Source organism: Orcinus orca, chromosome X (assembly GCF_937001465.1).
Source record: "Orcinus orca chromosome X, mOrcOrc1.1, whole genome shotgun sequence".
In the NCBI taxonomy this organism is placed as follows: Eukaryota; Metazoa; Chordata; class Mammalia; order Artiodactyla; family Delphinidae; genus Orcinus; species Orcinus orca.
This window is the reverse complement of record NC_064580.1, coordinates 1,910,750-1,924,188: the sequence shown is the minus strand read 5'-3', so window position 1 is coordinate 1,924,188 and position 13,439 is coordinate 1,910,750. Positions and strand designations below refer to the sequence as shown.

The 13,439-nt window shown below is 44.9% G+C and overlaps 1 long non-coding RNA gene across 1 annotated transcript in view; it reads left to right on the top strand.

The window, feature by feature from the left end:
• Nucleotides 1-12,642, top strand: part of LOC117199738 (uncharacterized) — a 46,124-nt gene extending 33,482 nt beyond the window's left edge. Inside the window, exon 5 of the long non-coding RNA XR_004481054.2 lies at nucleotides 2,612-12,642. This is a non-coding gene — a long non-coding RNA (uncharacterized LOC117199738). The remainder of the gene's footprint in view (nucleotides 1-2,611) is intronic.
• The last annotated feature ends 797 nt before the right edge of the window (nucleotides 12,643-13,439 follow it).

Below are 13,439 nucleotides of genomic sequence, written 5' to 3'. Positions count from 1 at the left end.
GATAACCACCGAGGACCTCCTCAGAGAACTATACTCAATATTTTGTAATAACCTATAGGGAAAAGAAGCCGAAAAAGAATACCTGTGTATAACTGAATCACTTTGCTGTACACCTGAAACCAACACAACGCTGTACATCAACTATACTTCAATTAAAAAAATAATATTTACAAATTATTTTAATTTAAAAAGATTTTTAAAATCCAAAAGTAAAAAAGAACAGGGAAATTTGGACACAGACAGACACAGGTGGAGAAGGCCATATGAGATGAAAGGCAGATACAATACTCCCCCCCCTTATCTGTGGTTTCACTTTCCATGGTTTCAGTTACCCATGGTCCACCTCAGTCAGAAAATATTAAATGGAAAAATTGAAGAAATAAACAATTCGTAAGTTTTAAATTGTGTAGCATCGTGTGAGAAAATCTTGCGCGATCAGCTCTGTCCTGCCCGTGACGTGAATCCTCCCTTTGTCCAGCAAGTTTCACCCTTTCCTCACTTCACAGCCGTCTTGGTTATCAGATCAACTCTCTCCGGTATCTCAGTGCTTGAGTTCAGAGAACCCTTATTTTACTTAATAATGACCCCAAAGCACAGGAGTGGTGATGCTGGCAACTCGGGCATCCTTTTAATGTACCTAATTTATAAATTAAGCTTTATCCTAGGTCTATATGTATAGAAAAATACAGCGTGTACATAAGGTTTGGTATTTTTCGCGGTTCCAGGGGTCTTGGAATGTATCCCCCGAGGATAAGGAGATTCGAGTGATGCATTACAAATCAAGGGACACCTGGAGCTGTCAGAAGCTGGACGGCGGAAGGAGGGACCCTCATATAGAGCCTCTGAGGGGAACCTGGTCCTGCTCACACCTTGACCTCGGATGTCTGGCCTTTAGCAATGTGAGAGTATACATTTCGACAGTCTTAGGAAAGTCATACAGACAGGACAGCGAATGAGACTTCTTGGTGGATGCAGGACACACAAGAGAACAGTAAGTATGGACTCGAAACATTTGGGCAGAGACGGAGAAGGGTGGCAGGGAGAAGGTTTCAAAGGAGGGTCAAACATACAGCGTTGGACTTGCTGAATCGGAAATCTCATGAACGTGGGTATGAATCTCGTATCCGTTAAGCATCCCAGTAGCCGGTTGGATAACGTGAGTCTGGAGCAAAGGTACTGAGATACATTTGAGGGTTGTTGGCCGATGACGGGCTTTCAAGATAGAAGGAGGCTTCATTGGTCACCCAGGGAATCGAAAAGGTAGGAAAGGTGGCTCAGGCAAGGAGCCTGAGTCTTCAGTAGTAGGATGCTTGTGATGTAGTGATTGATTTTTTAATTAATTCATTGAATTGAAGTATAGTTGATTTACAGTATGTTCCAGTCTCTGCTGTACAGCAAAGTTTCGTCACCTCACCAGAGTCGAAAAGGAAATGAAGTATATGTCCATATACCTACACACACATATACGTTGGAATATTATTCAGCCATAACGTGGAATGAAATTCTGATACCAGCTACAATGTGGGTGAACCCCAGAAACAAGACGTTAAGGGAAAGAAACCAGACACGAAAGACCACACATTATAGGATTCCATTTGTAGGACATGTTCTGAATAGTTCATTCCAAAGAAGCAGAAAGATACCTGGCTGCCTAGGGCCGGGGAGAGTGGGGATTGACTGGGGATGGGTGTAGGGTTTCCTTCTGGGGTGATGAAAATGTTGTGGAACCATCATGGTGACGGCTGAACCACATGGTGAATGTCCCAAATGGCATCGAATTGCTCTCTTCGGTTGATTGATTTGGGGTTATGTGAATTTCACCTCCATAAAAATAAAAAGGAAAGGAAGCCATGGCGAGATTCTCTTGCCGGCCATCATGAGTTCAAAAATGCAATATCACTTTAATGTGTCCCCATAACCCTTATTCTGCTGTGTCATCAGGAAGAGTTTAAGGTGATAATCATTGCACACATCATCAACGTGGCTCCTTTTTTGCCATTATATCTTCCGAGGGTATCTGTGTGCACCCACAAGTGATTTTTGCCTCATTTCACCTCTGCTGGCAACATCCCACCCATCACCATCACCCAGCAGAAACACCCATCCCTCTGTCAATGCTGCAGCTCAAGGAGACCCTCCCCATCCCGAACGCCTGTTCCTTCCTTTCCACCACCCTGTCGGGCTCAAGCTCTTTAGAGCTGCCAGCCCGGGGTGGGGTGGGGATGGGGGGGGCGGTCTCACACAGCAGGGGCTCAAGACACATGTGCTCACTTGAATGGAACTGAAATGAGGAAATCCTGACGTTGACCCCAAAAATGTAAAATTTGCATACAATCCCTGGTAGTGATACCGAGCAAGACCCTGTGGGGCTCCTGGGCACAAAAGCTTTTCTGTGTCCCGCACTTCTTGATTACAGGAAATAGGCTTCCTTCAGCCCCCGTGACCTTCCCTGCGTTCCAACGGGCAGGTTCAAACAGTTGCTAATCAGGGAAGGGAGGGGATGCAGAGACAAGGGAGGAACAGTCAAGAGAAACAATGGTGCAGCCTGGGGGCAGGGTTCTGGTTCCCCCTCAAGAGATACACATGACAACATCTTTGAGTTCTTCTGCAGATACTGAAACCCCAGCAGGTGGGAGAAGTTAACTGCATGCTGCCCACCGGCACGCAGACCCAGACCCGTTGGAACCAGAAGGTCAATGATGCTGACTTCGATGACCTCACCACCAACCAATGAGAAGAGTGCCCATGAGCTGACCACGCCCTCTTTGAACCATCGCTGTAACACTCCTCACAACCACCTCCAGGTTGGGACACAGTTTTCTGTGTTTTGTTTAATATTTATTTATTTATTTTTGGCTGCATTGGGTCTTTGTTGCTGCGCGCGGGCTTTCTCTAGTTGTGGCGAGCTGTGGCTACTCTTCGTTGCGGTGCGCGGGCTTCTCATTGCGGTGGCTTCTCTTGTTGCGGAGCACGGGCTCTAGGCACGCGGGCTTCAGTAGTTGTGGCTCACGGGCTCAGTAGTTGTGGTGCATTGGCTCAGTAGTTGCACCTTGCAGGCTCTAGAGCTCAGGCTCGGTAGTTGTGGCACGTGGGCTTCAGTAGTTGCGGCTCACAGGCTCTGCAGCGCAGGCTCAGTAGTTGTGGCGCACGGGCTGAGTGGCTCCGCGGCATGTGGGATCTTCCCGGACCAGGGCTCGAACCCATGTCCCCTGGATTGGCAGGCGGATTCTTAACCGCTGTGCCCCCAGGGAAGTCCCTGGGACACACAGTTTTGAGGGCATTAGCCCACTGTGGCCCCCTTTGCCTGGCAAAGCAATAAAGCTCTTCTCTTCTGCTTCACCCCAAACTTGGTCTCCAAAAATTAATTTGGTGTCAGGGCACGGAGGCCAGATTCGGCTTCAGTAGGAAACATCCCATCCACCAGCAATGATGTCCACTTGCGCCAACCAGTGGGAAATGAAATACTGGCTGTTGGAAGCCGGATGTTTTCTCTCAAACCACCTCTGTGGACCAGAAGGATCGGCTGAGAGATCTTAGGAGCAAAAAGGTGCAACTCAATCTTTCTGCCGTAAGATGGGTGCGTGCGTCATTTTATCAGAGGTAGAGATCCATCTTTAAGGCAGTCACAGCTTTGCAAATGTTCAGCTCCATGCTGCTGGCTGAAGAAGAGGTCGCTCATCCTCTTCCATGAAATCAGCCACTGCAACCAAGCTAACGGAAAGGCTGCGGTGGAAAGAATCTTTGGGCTGCTGTGGCATTTCTGGCATGCCAGCCCTCCTGTGTGTATTGCATATTTTGCAGGGATGCCTTTGGCTCCCTTTGGAAAAGGGAGAGACAAAATTCCCTTCAGTTAGCTGGGAATCTGGCTGTCCACAGAAAACACAGACGTTTGTGCGAAAGACAGAAACCATCCCACGACATTCAGGCAATACTTCCTCCCCAAAGACTTTATTTTCAGAACCAGATCTTTTATCGGGGGGCTGGGGTGGGGGGCGGAGGGCGCCGTGTAGCTTGCGGGATCTTAATTCCCTGACCAAACCTGGGCGCACAGCAGTGAAAGTGCTGAGTCCTAACCGCTGGACCACCGGGAATTCCCTAGGACTGAATCTTCTATAATTTCCTTGTTGCAATCAGAAGCTCAATGTCAAAGTGGTATCAGCTGCTCTACCTCACAGAGCAGTGGAGAGAAGGGAAGTCTTATTTAAATAACACATGTGGTCAGGGACGTGACCTGGCCTGGCTGAAACTCGTACCAGATGCCGCCGTGTTATACGATACAGGAAACACAGGGTCCTTTTTTGGTTTTGTCCTAAACTGTATGCATGGATTTAATGTGATATGTGTTAGAAGGTGTATATATATAAACATATTGGCTCGTACGTATTAGAAGAATTGTGGCAGTGTGCTCATGTTCACATCAGGACTTGTTAAAATGCATTAGTGCTCCTTCAGTAATACACTGCACTCTCAAATAGCCAACAAAATTAGGATACTCTGTAGTTTATGGTCATGAACATGATGTTGCCTCAATATTTAACCAAGGGCAAACGCGTGCAAAACCCTGTGCCTGAAAGACATTTCAGTTACAAAATAAACGAGTCAAGAGTGTGAAAAGTGCAGTGTGGCGAATGTAGTCAATGACTATGTGATAACTTTGTGTGGTGACATCATAACAAGACTTAGCATGGTGACCATTTTGAAATGTTTAGAAATATTGAATCACTGTGTTGTGTACCAGGAATAACATACTGTCGTAAGTCAATTATACTTCAAAAACCCATAGAAAAAAATCGGATGAAGGAAGTCAAAAGGTACAGTTATAAGATAAATAAGTTATAAGATAAGATAAATAAGTACTGTGGTTGTGATGTACAACATGAAAAGTAGAATGAACACCTGCTGGGTCTTCTGTATGAAAGGTGTAAAGATAGTCGATCCTAAGAGTTCTCATCACAAAACGGAATTTTTTTCTATATCTTTAATTTCGTATCTATAGGAGATGATGGGTGTTCACTAAACTTGTGATAATTATTTCACGGTGTATGTAAGTGAAATCATTGTGCTGTACACCTTACAGTTATACAGTGCTGTGTGTCAGTTATATCTCAATAAAACAGGAAGAAGAAAAAAATGCTAATTGGAGTAGATTTTTCTTACAGGGAAATGTAAGTCATTAAACTGCTTCCCCAAGAAAAGTGATATGAAAATAGAATTTCAGAGACAAAAAAAAAATGAAGAACTTCTGACCTGTTAAAATGAGCTTGTTCAAGTATTTTTATATGCATTATGGTGGGAATCCAAATGGATCCATTTCAAAGACTGATGAAATTTTCATGTCAATGTTCACAATTTTCTGTAAACTGTATATTTTACAACTATTGAGACATGATGAGGAATTTTAGAGGTCAACAAAAATTTCTGAGAAGGGATATAAGGTTTCAAAATTTACTTAAGACTACTGATTTAGAATCAACCAAAATAATGTGAAACTTGGTCCTAATTTAACAGCATGAATTTTACATAAGAGATATTTTTGTTTTTAGCTAAAAGAAGGAGCTTCTGAGCACTCTCATATCCTATTCAACTACAGTTGTTTTTGGTTTTTTTTTTTGCGGTACACGGGCCTCTCACTGTTGTGGCCTCTCCCGTTGCGGAGCGTAGGCTCTGGACGCGCAGGCTCAGCGGCCATGGCTCACGGGCCCAGCCGCTCCGCGGCATGTGGGATCCTCCCGGACCAGGGCACGAACCCGTGTCCCCTGCATCGGCAGGCAGACTCTCAACCACTGCGCCACCAGGGAAGCCCCAGTTGTTTTTTAAATTGTACGTTATGTATGTAACTGTGAGACAATTTAGCAGAATAGTAAAAGAAGGAAACCTTGTTTTACTAAACTTAGCAGAAAATGGATATGGTTTAACTTTATTATTATGTCTAAGGCTAATTAATTAGAACTGAAAAAAAAATTGCTTCCCCAAGAAGGGGCAGGGTTACGGAACAGAAGAAACAGAGAGGAGAGAAAAGGTGGAAGAAAAAATTCACTTGATTTACAAGGGTTTAAGGCAAGAAAACTGGGGGAGTCCCACAATGGACTAGAGAGATTGCATCTTGCCAGTGGCTGGTTAGAAGCCACCTTGGCTTGGATCACCTGTCCTTTTGTCAAAGGTGAGGAGGAAACAGCTCAGGGAGCGAACTGTTCTGCTTGAGTGTGTCTAATGTTATTTTCAGGTAAGCAGACTCAGCTTGCATGGAGAGACCATGAGCTGGATTCCAGGAAAGGCCCAAGAAGAGTCCACATTTCTCTTAGGATGTGCCCGGGAGAGCCTCCCCAAGCCTGGAAATACTTAACCATCCCTTGCTTCCTTGAGAAAAGTCAGAAAGGATTATTGAAACAGATTGGAATGTTGAACCGAACTTATAAGTGTTCCTAAGCTGTGTTCATTAACCAAAAAGGATGCTGAAACAGGAAAAACAATGAACCTGGGAACGTAGCTATGATTATACCCCTCCACCCCCAAAGGGGAAAGGAGCTGTGAATATTTAAGAGAACAGAATATGTTGGTCATTGACAACGAAGAAAATAAGAGAGAAACCGTCCAAGGAAAATACTTTAAAGGTAATCTTCTTGGAGGGCTGAAAGAAAAGATGCCAAAAAAAATAATAATCAAACCAAGAACTCTTATCAGTTATGATGTCAGGTCTTTGGGTGACTGTGAAATGCATTTCTTCATCAGATGAAGACAGGGCTTGGAATTCAACACATCTATTGCACAAATACGGTTTGACCACCCAGTGCATATACGTCAGTGTGGGCAGAAATTTAGTAAAAATGGAAATGTGACCTGTAGGAACGGGAAGGATTCCATGGATGCCTAAATCATATTGAGAGTGTGATGCCTCCTACTTCCTACTTGGAGAAAGGAGATAGCTTTAAGGTGAGATAGTGATTCATTTTCGCAGGCAAAATCCTGCAAGGACTCATAAAAGGTAGGTGGTAGACCAGATATCCCAGTTGGTTCTGCCCATGGAGACTGTACAGATTATGATTTTCGAGCAGGAACAGCTCCTTACCTGTTATCAGTGCCATCAGGGAAAGGAAGAGAATAGGGAATCCGATGAATGTCAAGGGAAAACTCTAGAGGTGGAAGATTTGAATTCCAGTTGCTGCCGAGTGCATCACAACTCTTCAGATGCAATTGGACAGAGAGAAATTACGAAGTAAATTGCTGTGATGATCTCACATTCAGAGGTTACTCAAATTACCCAAAATGACATGACAGGGACAAAATTGGGAGTAGATCTGGAGTTAAGGTCTGGCAGAGAGGTTTTTCTCATGAAAGCCTGGAGACTCCTGTGCATTGGGAGCCCAAGATCCCCACACCAACCCCAAGAGCTCAATGTAAGTGCAAAGATTTTCAAGTATGAGATGAGGAACTTCCAAGAAAAGTTTCCCGTGGGGGAAGAAAATGCACTTTGGAGGAGATGGATTTCCCTGGAAATGTTTCTGTTAGGAGGGCAGTCAGATGTCGATTCATCAAACGTCAAACTAGGTCCTTTTGTGTATTCTGAGTCAGAAGCATGCCCCACGATTTTCCTAGAGAGTAAAAGGCATGGTTTTCAACTCAGCCCCGTCGGAGGAGTTTAAAGCACTCTTATTTGAAAGTCACTCCTCTGGTCCCAGGGAAATTCTGAAGCTGAGTTTCCTTCCTCTGATTGTTAGAGAAATTATATTTGGTGGGTATAAACTGGAAGTCATGACAATTCAGGCATTGTTTCTCTGTAACCGTTAGATGTATATTTTAACATGTATTTTTTTCCCCTCCATGTGTTGGTTTAAATATAGTTGTTTGTTCTAAAGTTGGTGGTAGCTTGAAGGTAACTCACAGACTTGCTGCATCCGGCATGGGAAGCAGTCCTCCCCTGCACGCACAGAGAAGGTCATCCTTTTCCTGGCACTCAGTCCTGAACGGTACTCCAGGTGTGTGTCAGGGACAGAGCCGATGGAACAGAGAAAACAGTTGGAGGTTCAGGGAGGCATCTGCTCCTCAGATATGTTGGGTCATAATCAGCTTGATGCATACCAGTGACCAGAGGGTTCAAGGGGGCAGTACCTTGAACGTCAGTTACTGCCCTTTCAGAAAGCTCGTAGGACACATCCTGGGGGGCGTAGCCATTTAGTGTCCCCCTTCAGAAAAGTAGGGCTGTGGGCTGGAGTGTCCAGCCCTCTTCCTGCACACCTGGGAGATGCTTTAGGGTTGACCCCCACCATTCTTTGAAATCATCCATAACTCACACTTCAAAGTGCTTAACCCAAATGAAATCTGTGCGTGTGGAAGCTCTAACTGACTACATACTGAAGCAGTTTCCATAGTAGGTGTGAATAGATGTATGACTGATAGATGATAGCTAGATGGATAGATGATAGATAAATAAATGATAAATGATTGATGACAGATAATGAAAAGATGATAGAGATAGATGATAGATAAACAAGTAGATGATAGATATAGATAGATGAAATAGAGAGATAGGTATAGATAGATTGTTTATAGATACATGACAGGGATAGATAAATAGAAGATGATAGGGATGATAACTAGATAGATGATAGATAGATATGGAAGGATAGATGGATGAATACGTAGATGAATAGATGGGTGGATGAATGGGTGGAGAGAGAGAGATGATGTATGGAGAGATATATAGATGCATAGATATGGATGGATGGACAGATAGACAAATGGATGAAAAGAGATGGATAGATGGATGGATGGATGTATAGGTAGATTATATAGAGAGATAGAGGATAGATAGGTAGATAGATAGAGGATAGATAGATACTTAGGTAATAGATGGAGGGATGGATGATAGATAAATGATAGGTAGATAGAAAGATGATAGATGATAAAAAGATGATAGAGATAGATAATAGATAAATAGATAGATGATAGATACAGATAATGATAGATGAAATAGAGAAATAGGTAGAGATAGATAGTTTATAGAGACATGATAGGGATAGCTAAACAGATAAATAGAAAGATGATAGAGATAAGTAAATAGGTGATAGATAGATAGATAGATAGATAGATAGATGAGATTTTCTAGGTCTCCACTGTGCTGTTGTGTTAATTACTTTGGAACCATGCTCACACTTATATTCAAACCATGCTTATTAAAATTCGAGACGTGAGAGCACAAAGGGTCATGCAAAGTCCTAGGAGGTACATTATATGTAGGGTTACTTTCGTCCAGAACTAAAAGTCCACCACAAAATGGCAGCACCCAAGTGTCCCCCAACCCCTCTGTCTATGACTCTGTCCTCCTGCATCATTGATCTGTCAGTGTCAATTCAAGGAGCATTTTATTAGAGAATCACCCACCACGATGAACAAAGCACAGCCCTCCCACCCGTGAGAGCAGCAAGTCAAGGGCTGCCAGGGTCCAGGCAGGTGTAATTAATTAGAGAATGTTACCCACCCCAGCACCCACCCAGAGGAAACCAGTGAGAAACAAACTCACGGGTCATCTGGGCAAAAGCAAACGCTGAAGAATGTAAAACACAGCCTACACGTGTCCATATGTGCTTTCCCTTGCTCCTGAGGGCGGGGGCAGAAACCCACTCCAAACACCATAGTCAGGGACAATCAGGGTCTTTGCAAAGCCTCCGTGTCTAGCCAGTGCTCACTCAGTTTTTTGAGGGGCCTATAACACAAGCGTATGGTGGGCTACAAAATCCATTTGCCCCAGTGATAGAAAATTATAGCGCTAAACACCCAGAGATGGTATGTTACTCAGCTCAGGCTGCCATAATGTAGTACCACATATGGGGGGGCTCTTAAACAGCAGACATGTATTTACTCAGTCTTAGAGGCTGGAAGTCTGAGATCAAAGGGCCACAGTGGTTGGTTTCCGGTGGGGACTCTCTCCTCGGTTTGTAGATGGCTGCCTTCCTGTTGTGTCTTCATATTGTGGAGAAAGAGAGAGAGTGAAGGTATCTCTTCTTCTAAGGACACTAATCCTATTGGATCAGGGCCTCACACTCATGACTTCATTTCACCTTAATTGCTTCCTTTCTCCAAATACACCTGTGCTGGGAGTTAGGGCTTCAACCTATGTATTTCGGAGGAACTCAAACAGTCCGTAATAGATGGAAATATACCATGGTACACCTTCTGTGTGTTGAAAGTGAGATTCCCCCCCCCCAACCCCTCCATTAGCCTAACAAAACACTTTGTAAAGTATTTGTCAGAAGTAAAAAAAAGAAAAATCATCCACATCAGGTCACCCACCTCAAATTTCTTTTGCAAATTTTATTTTCAGTTTCTTTCGTATGTGGGTTCAATGCAGAAGGCAGTCCTGTACATGGTTTTATTTTCTTTTCAGCTGTTAGTGTCTTTCCAGGCATGGCATGTGGGTCAGTGTAGCAGTTTGAACCCAGTAGGAGTTCAAATTTAAAAAATCGTTGCTGGGACCTCCATGGTTGAGACTCTACGCTTCCCCTGCAGGGGGCATGGGTTCTATCCCTGGTCGGGGAACTAAGATCCAAAACAATTGGTGCCCATTTGATTGGGTTTTAACATGAAGGTTCACAGCGGTGTATGTGCCTGACTGTGGGATAAAAGTTGAGTCTGCACATGTGCTGGACAGAGGTATCCATGGTAACCATCGGTCACGAATAAGTAGTGGACACTAGCGTTCTTTCCAGGACCACAGTAGGAGCTCGGTTATGATGGGGTCAGATGCCCAGATTACCAGACTCACTTTTAGACATACTCAGCGCCGCTTGTGCTGTGTTTTTATCTGTCAGCTACTCTGATGGGCTTGCCAGCCTCCTGCCAAGCTGGGAGGATGGTAGGTGTAGATTTAGGGTAAACAGGTGATTCTCTTCAGGGGCTACTGGGTGCCTTTTGAATACATGCATGGTGGTCCTTTATCCATCTCCAAGAGTTCTCCAAGCTGATGTGTGGCCGAGAGATTAGGTGCACAGAGCTGTCCTTCCGACCACAGGATGAAGCCGTGAATCTGGGGCTGGGGTTTGGTTGAGGAGTGGCTGCCCTGAGCTCCTGTTGGAGCCGAGGCCAGCCTCGTCCGCCTGCACGTGGCTAGCACTGGGGGCTGCATCCTGCAGTCTGCCCGCCTCCTGGATGTCCTGGTCAGGACCGAAAGGCCAGCCACGAGAACCCTCCCCCGTCTCAGCCACATCCCAGGCTCTGGCCTGGGTTACCGTCTTTAACCTTTGTGTGTCTGGGTGTCTGAATGTGTATGTTTCTGCATGAGTCTGTATCTGTGTGTTTGTGTATGCACATGTATTTGTGTGCATATGTGTTCGTATGCAGGCATGTGTTTAGGTTTGCGTGTACGCATCTGTGTTTGTACATGCGTTTGGGTGTATGTGTACGCATGCGTTTCTGCATGACTTTATGTATGCATGTATGTACGCATGGGCGGGTGTATTTACCTGTCTGTGTGTATCATCAAAAGCAGTCTTCTCCTTCCCATCTCCATTTTTTCCTGCATTCTGTCTCACTCCCTAAATGCCGTTCCAAATAACAAGGAAAAGAACAAGCTCATTAAAATGTCCCTCGTTTGTGGAGTGAACTGCACATCTCAACGGCATTTGTTATAAGGTTGGGAACAGAGACTTTTGAATCCATCTCCCAGGACAGTTTGAGAGGTTTATGTTAAGATAAATCCTGAGTTCCACCACACCTTCAAACATATTTCCAACAGGAAAAAAAAATATTTACCCAAAGAAATGTCTGACAGATAAATGAGAACTTACTTCAATGCCTAGAGACCGTATCTCAAACTTCATGTAACAAACACACCCACAGTAATGTGTTCATGTATAAATATCACGGATGGGTGTTGGTAATGGATTTCCCTGCAGGACATTAAGATTCCGTTGGCTATCTCTATGTGCACCCTGGTTAATCTAGTCTAAAGTGTACACTGTCTCATGAACACACACACACACACACACACACACACACACACACACACACACACACACACAGAGAAGCGTCCTGAAGCCCAAATTCATCACTTCTATCCATCATCCAGCTCATGGTGACCTCTGAGAAAGATAAGAAACACGCACTAGGCACTTCCAAATTTTACATATGGTTAAACTCAGAGCCAGGAGATACGTGGATAGCTTTGTCCCACGGATAATATAACTTTGAATCATGCTCTCCTTGCAGAGAGAGATTTTGGGGTAATGCAGGTCAGGTCTACAGGAGCAGAAGAAAGAAAAAAAAAAAAAACGCATCATGGTGACAATTATTGTGAGCGTAGCACCTAGTCAGTGAGAGCCACAGAGGATGTGGGAACAGAAAAACCATCCCTAAAAATCACAAGACAGGAATGCACCCTTGCCCGGGGCGGATGGTGGAGGCAGACAGCTCAGGTATTAGACACGGCAGCGCCAAGATTTATCATGTTGGAGGAGGTTTGTGCTCAGCTCCGTACCTCTGGGCAGACAGCTGCGCCTTAGCCCTTCCAGGGGAGGTGATGTAATGGGTCCTGGAAAAGGCAGGCGAGGGCTGAGTGGTGTCTGCAGAAAGTTGGGAGGAGACCTCAGCCCCTTTTTCGGCTTTATCTATCACCTTCCTTTCCAAAAGCCCTCCCCCGGGGCGTTTGCGTTGCCCTTGTAACATCTCCAAATGTCGCAGCTTCTCCAGGGGAGAAGATGTAGCCTGTTGGAAAATGTTGTTTTTGCAAATGCATCCTTTTTTAAGATAACCTCTTGGGACCACAAAGAGGGTCTCGTCAGCAGTCCAGACTTACTCATCTCTCTGGAGGAAAAAAAAACCACTCAGGGAACTTTCCCAAAGTGACCCGTGGAGCATTTGGCATGCTTGGCCGATGGTAAGTACAGTGGGGCTATCGTTAGACCGTCTCCTGTCAAGTCACTTCCTGATGGTAAAGGAAGAGCCCACAGTGACCATTTGCGCAGTTGCCACAACCGGCTTCTCTTGCCGCCTTCTGGGGAATCTGCCATCTTCTGGGCTGTGACAGGCAGCAGAGGTAAAGAAGGGACAAAAGTGCCCCTCAACTCGGAAGTCTGGACATCTGGCCGTACCCAGGAATTCCTGGGGAGAGAGACGTCCAACTAGATCTCACTTTTTCCACGCTGGACGCACATCAGCTTGTCTTGAAAAAAAGCGTTTCCAAAAAGTTACGATAATTTTCTGGCTCACACCAAAAGCACAGGCAACAGAAGAAGTAAATAAGTAATTAAATGGGACTTCACCCAAACTAAAAACTTCTGTGCATCAAAAGACACTCTCAGGTGGCCCGGACCTAGATACACTACCAAACGTAAGGTAGATAGCTAGTGGGAAGCAGCCGCATAGCACAGGGAGATCGGCTCAGTACCTTGTGACCACCTAGAGGGGTGAGATAAGGTGGGAGGGAGGGAGATGCAAGAGGGAGGGGA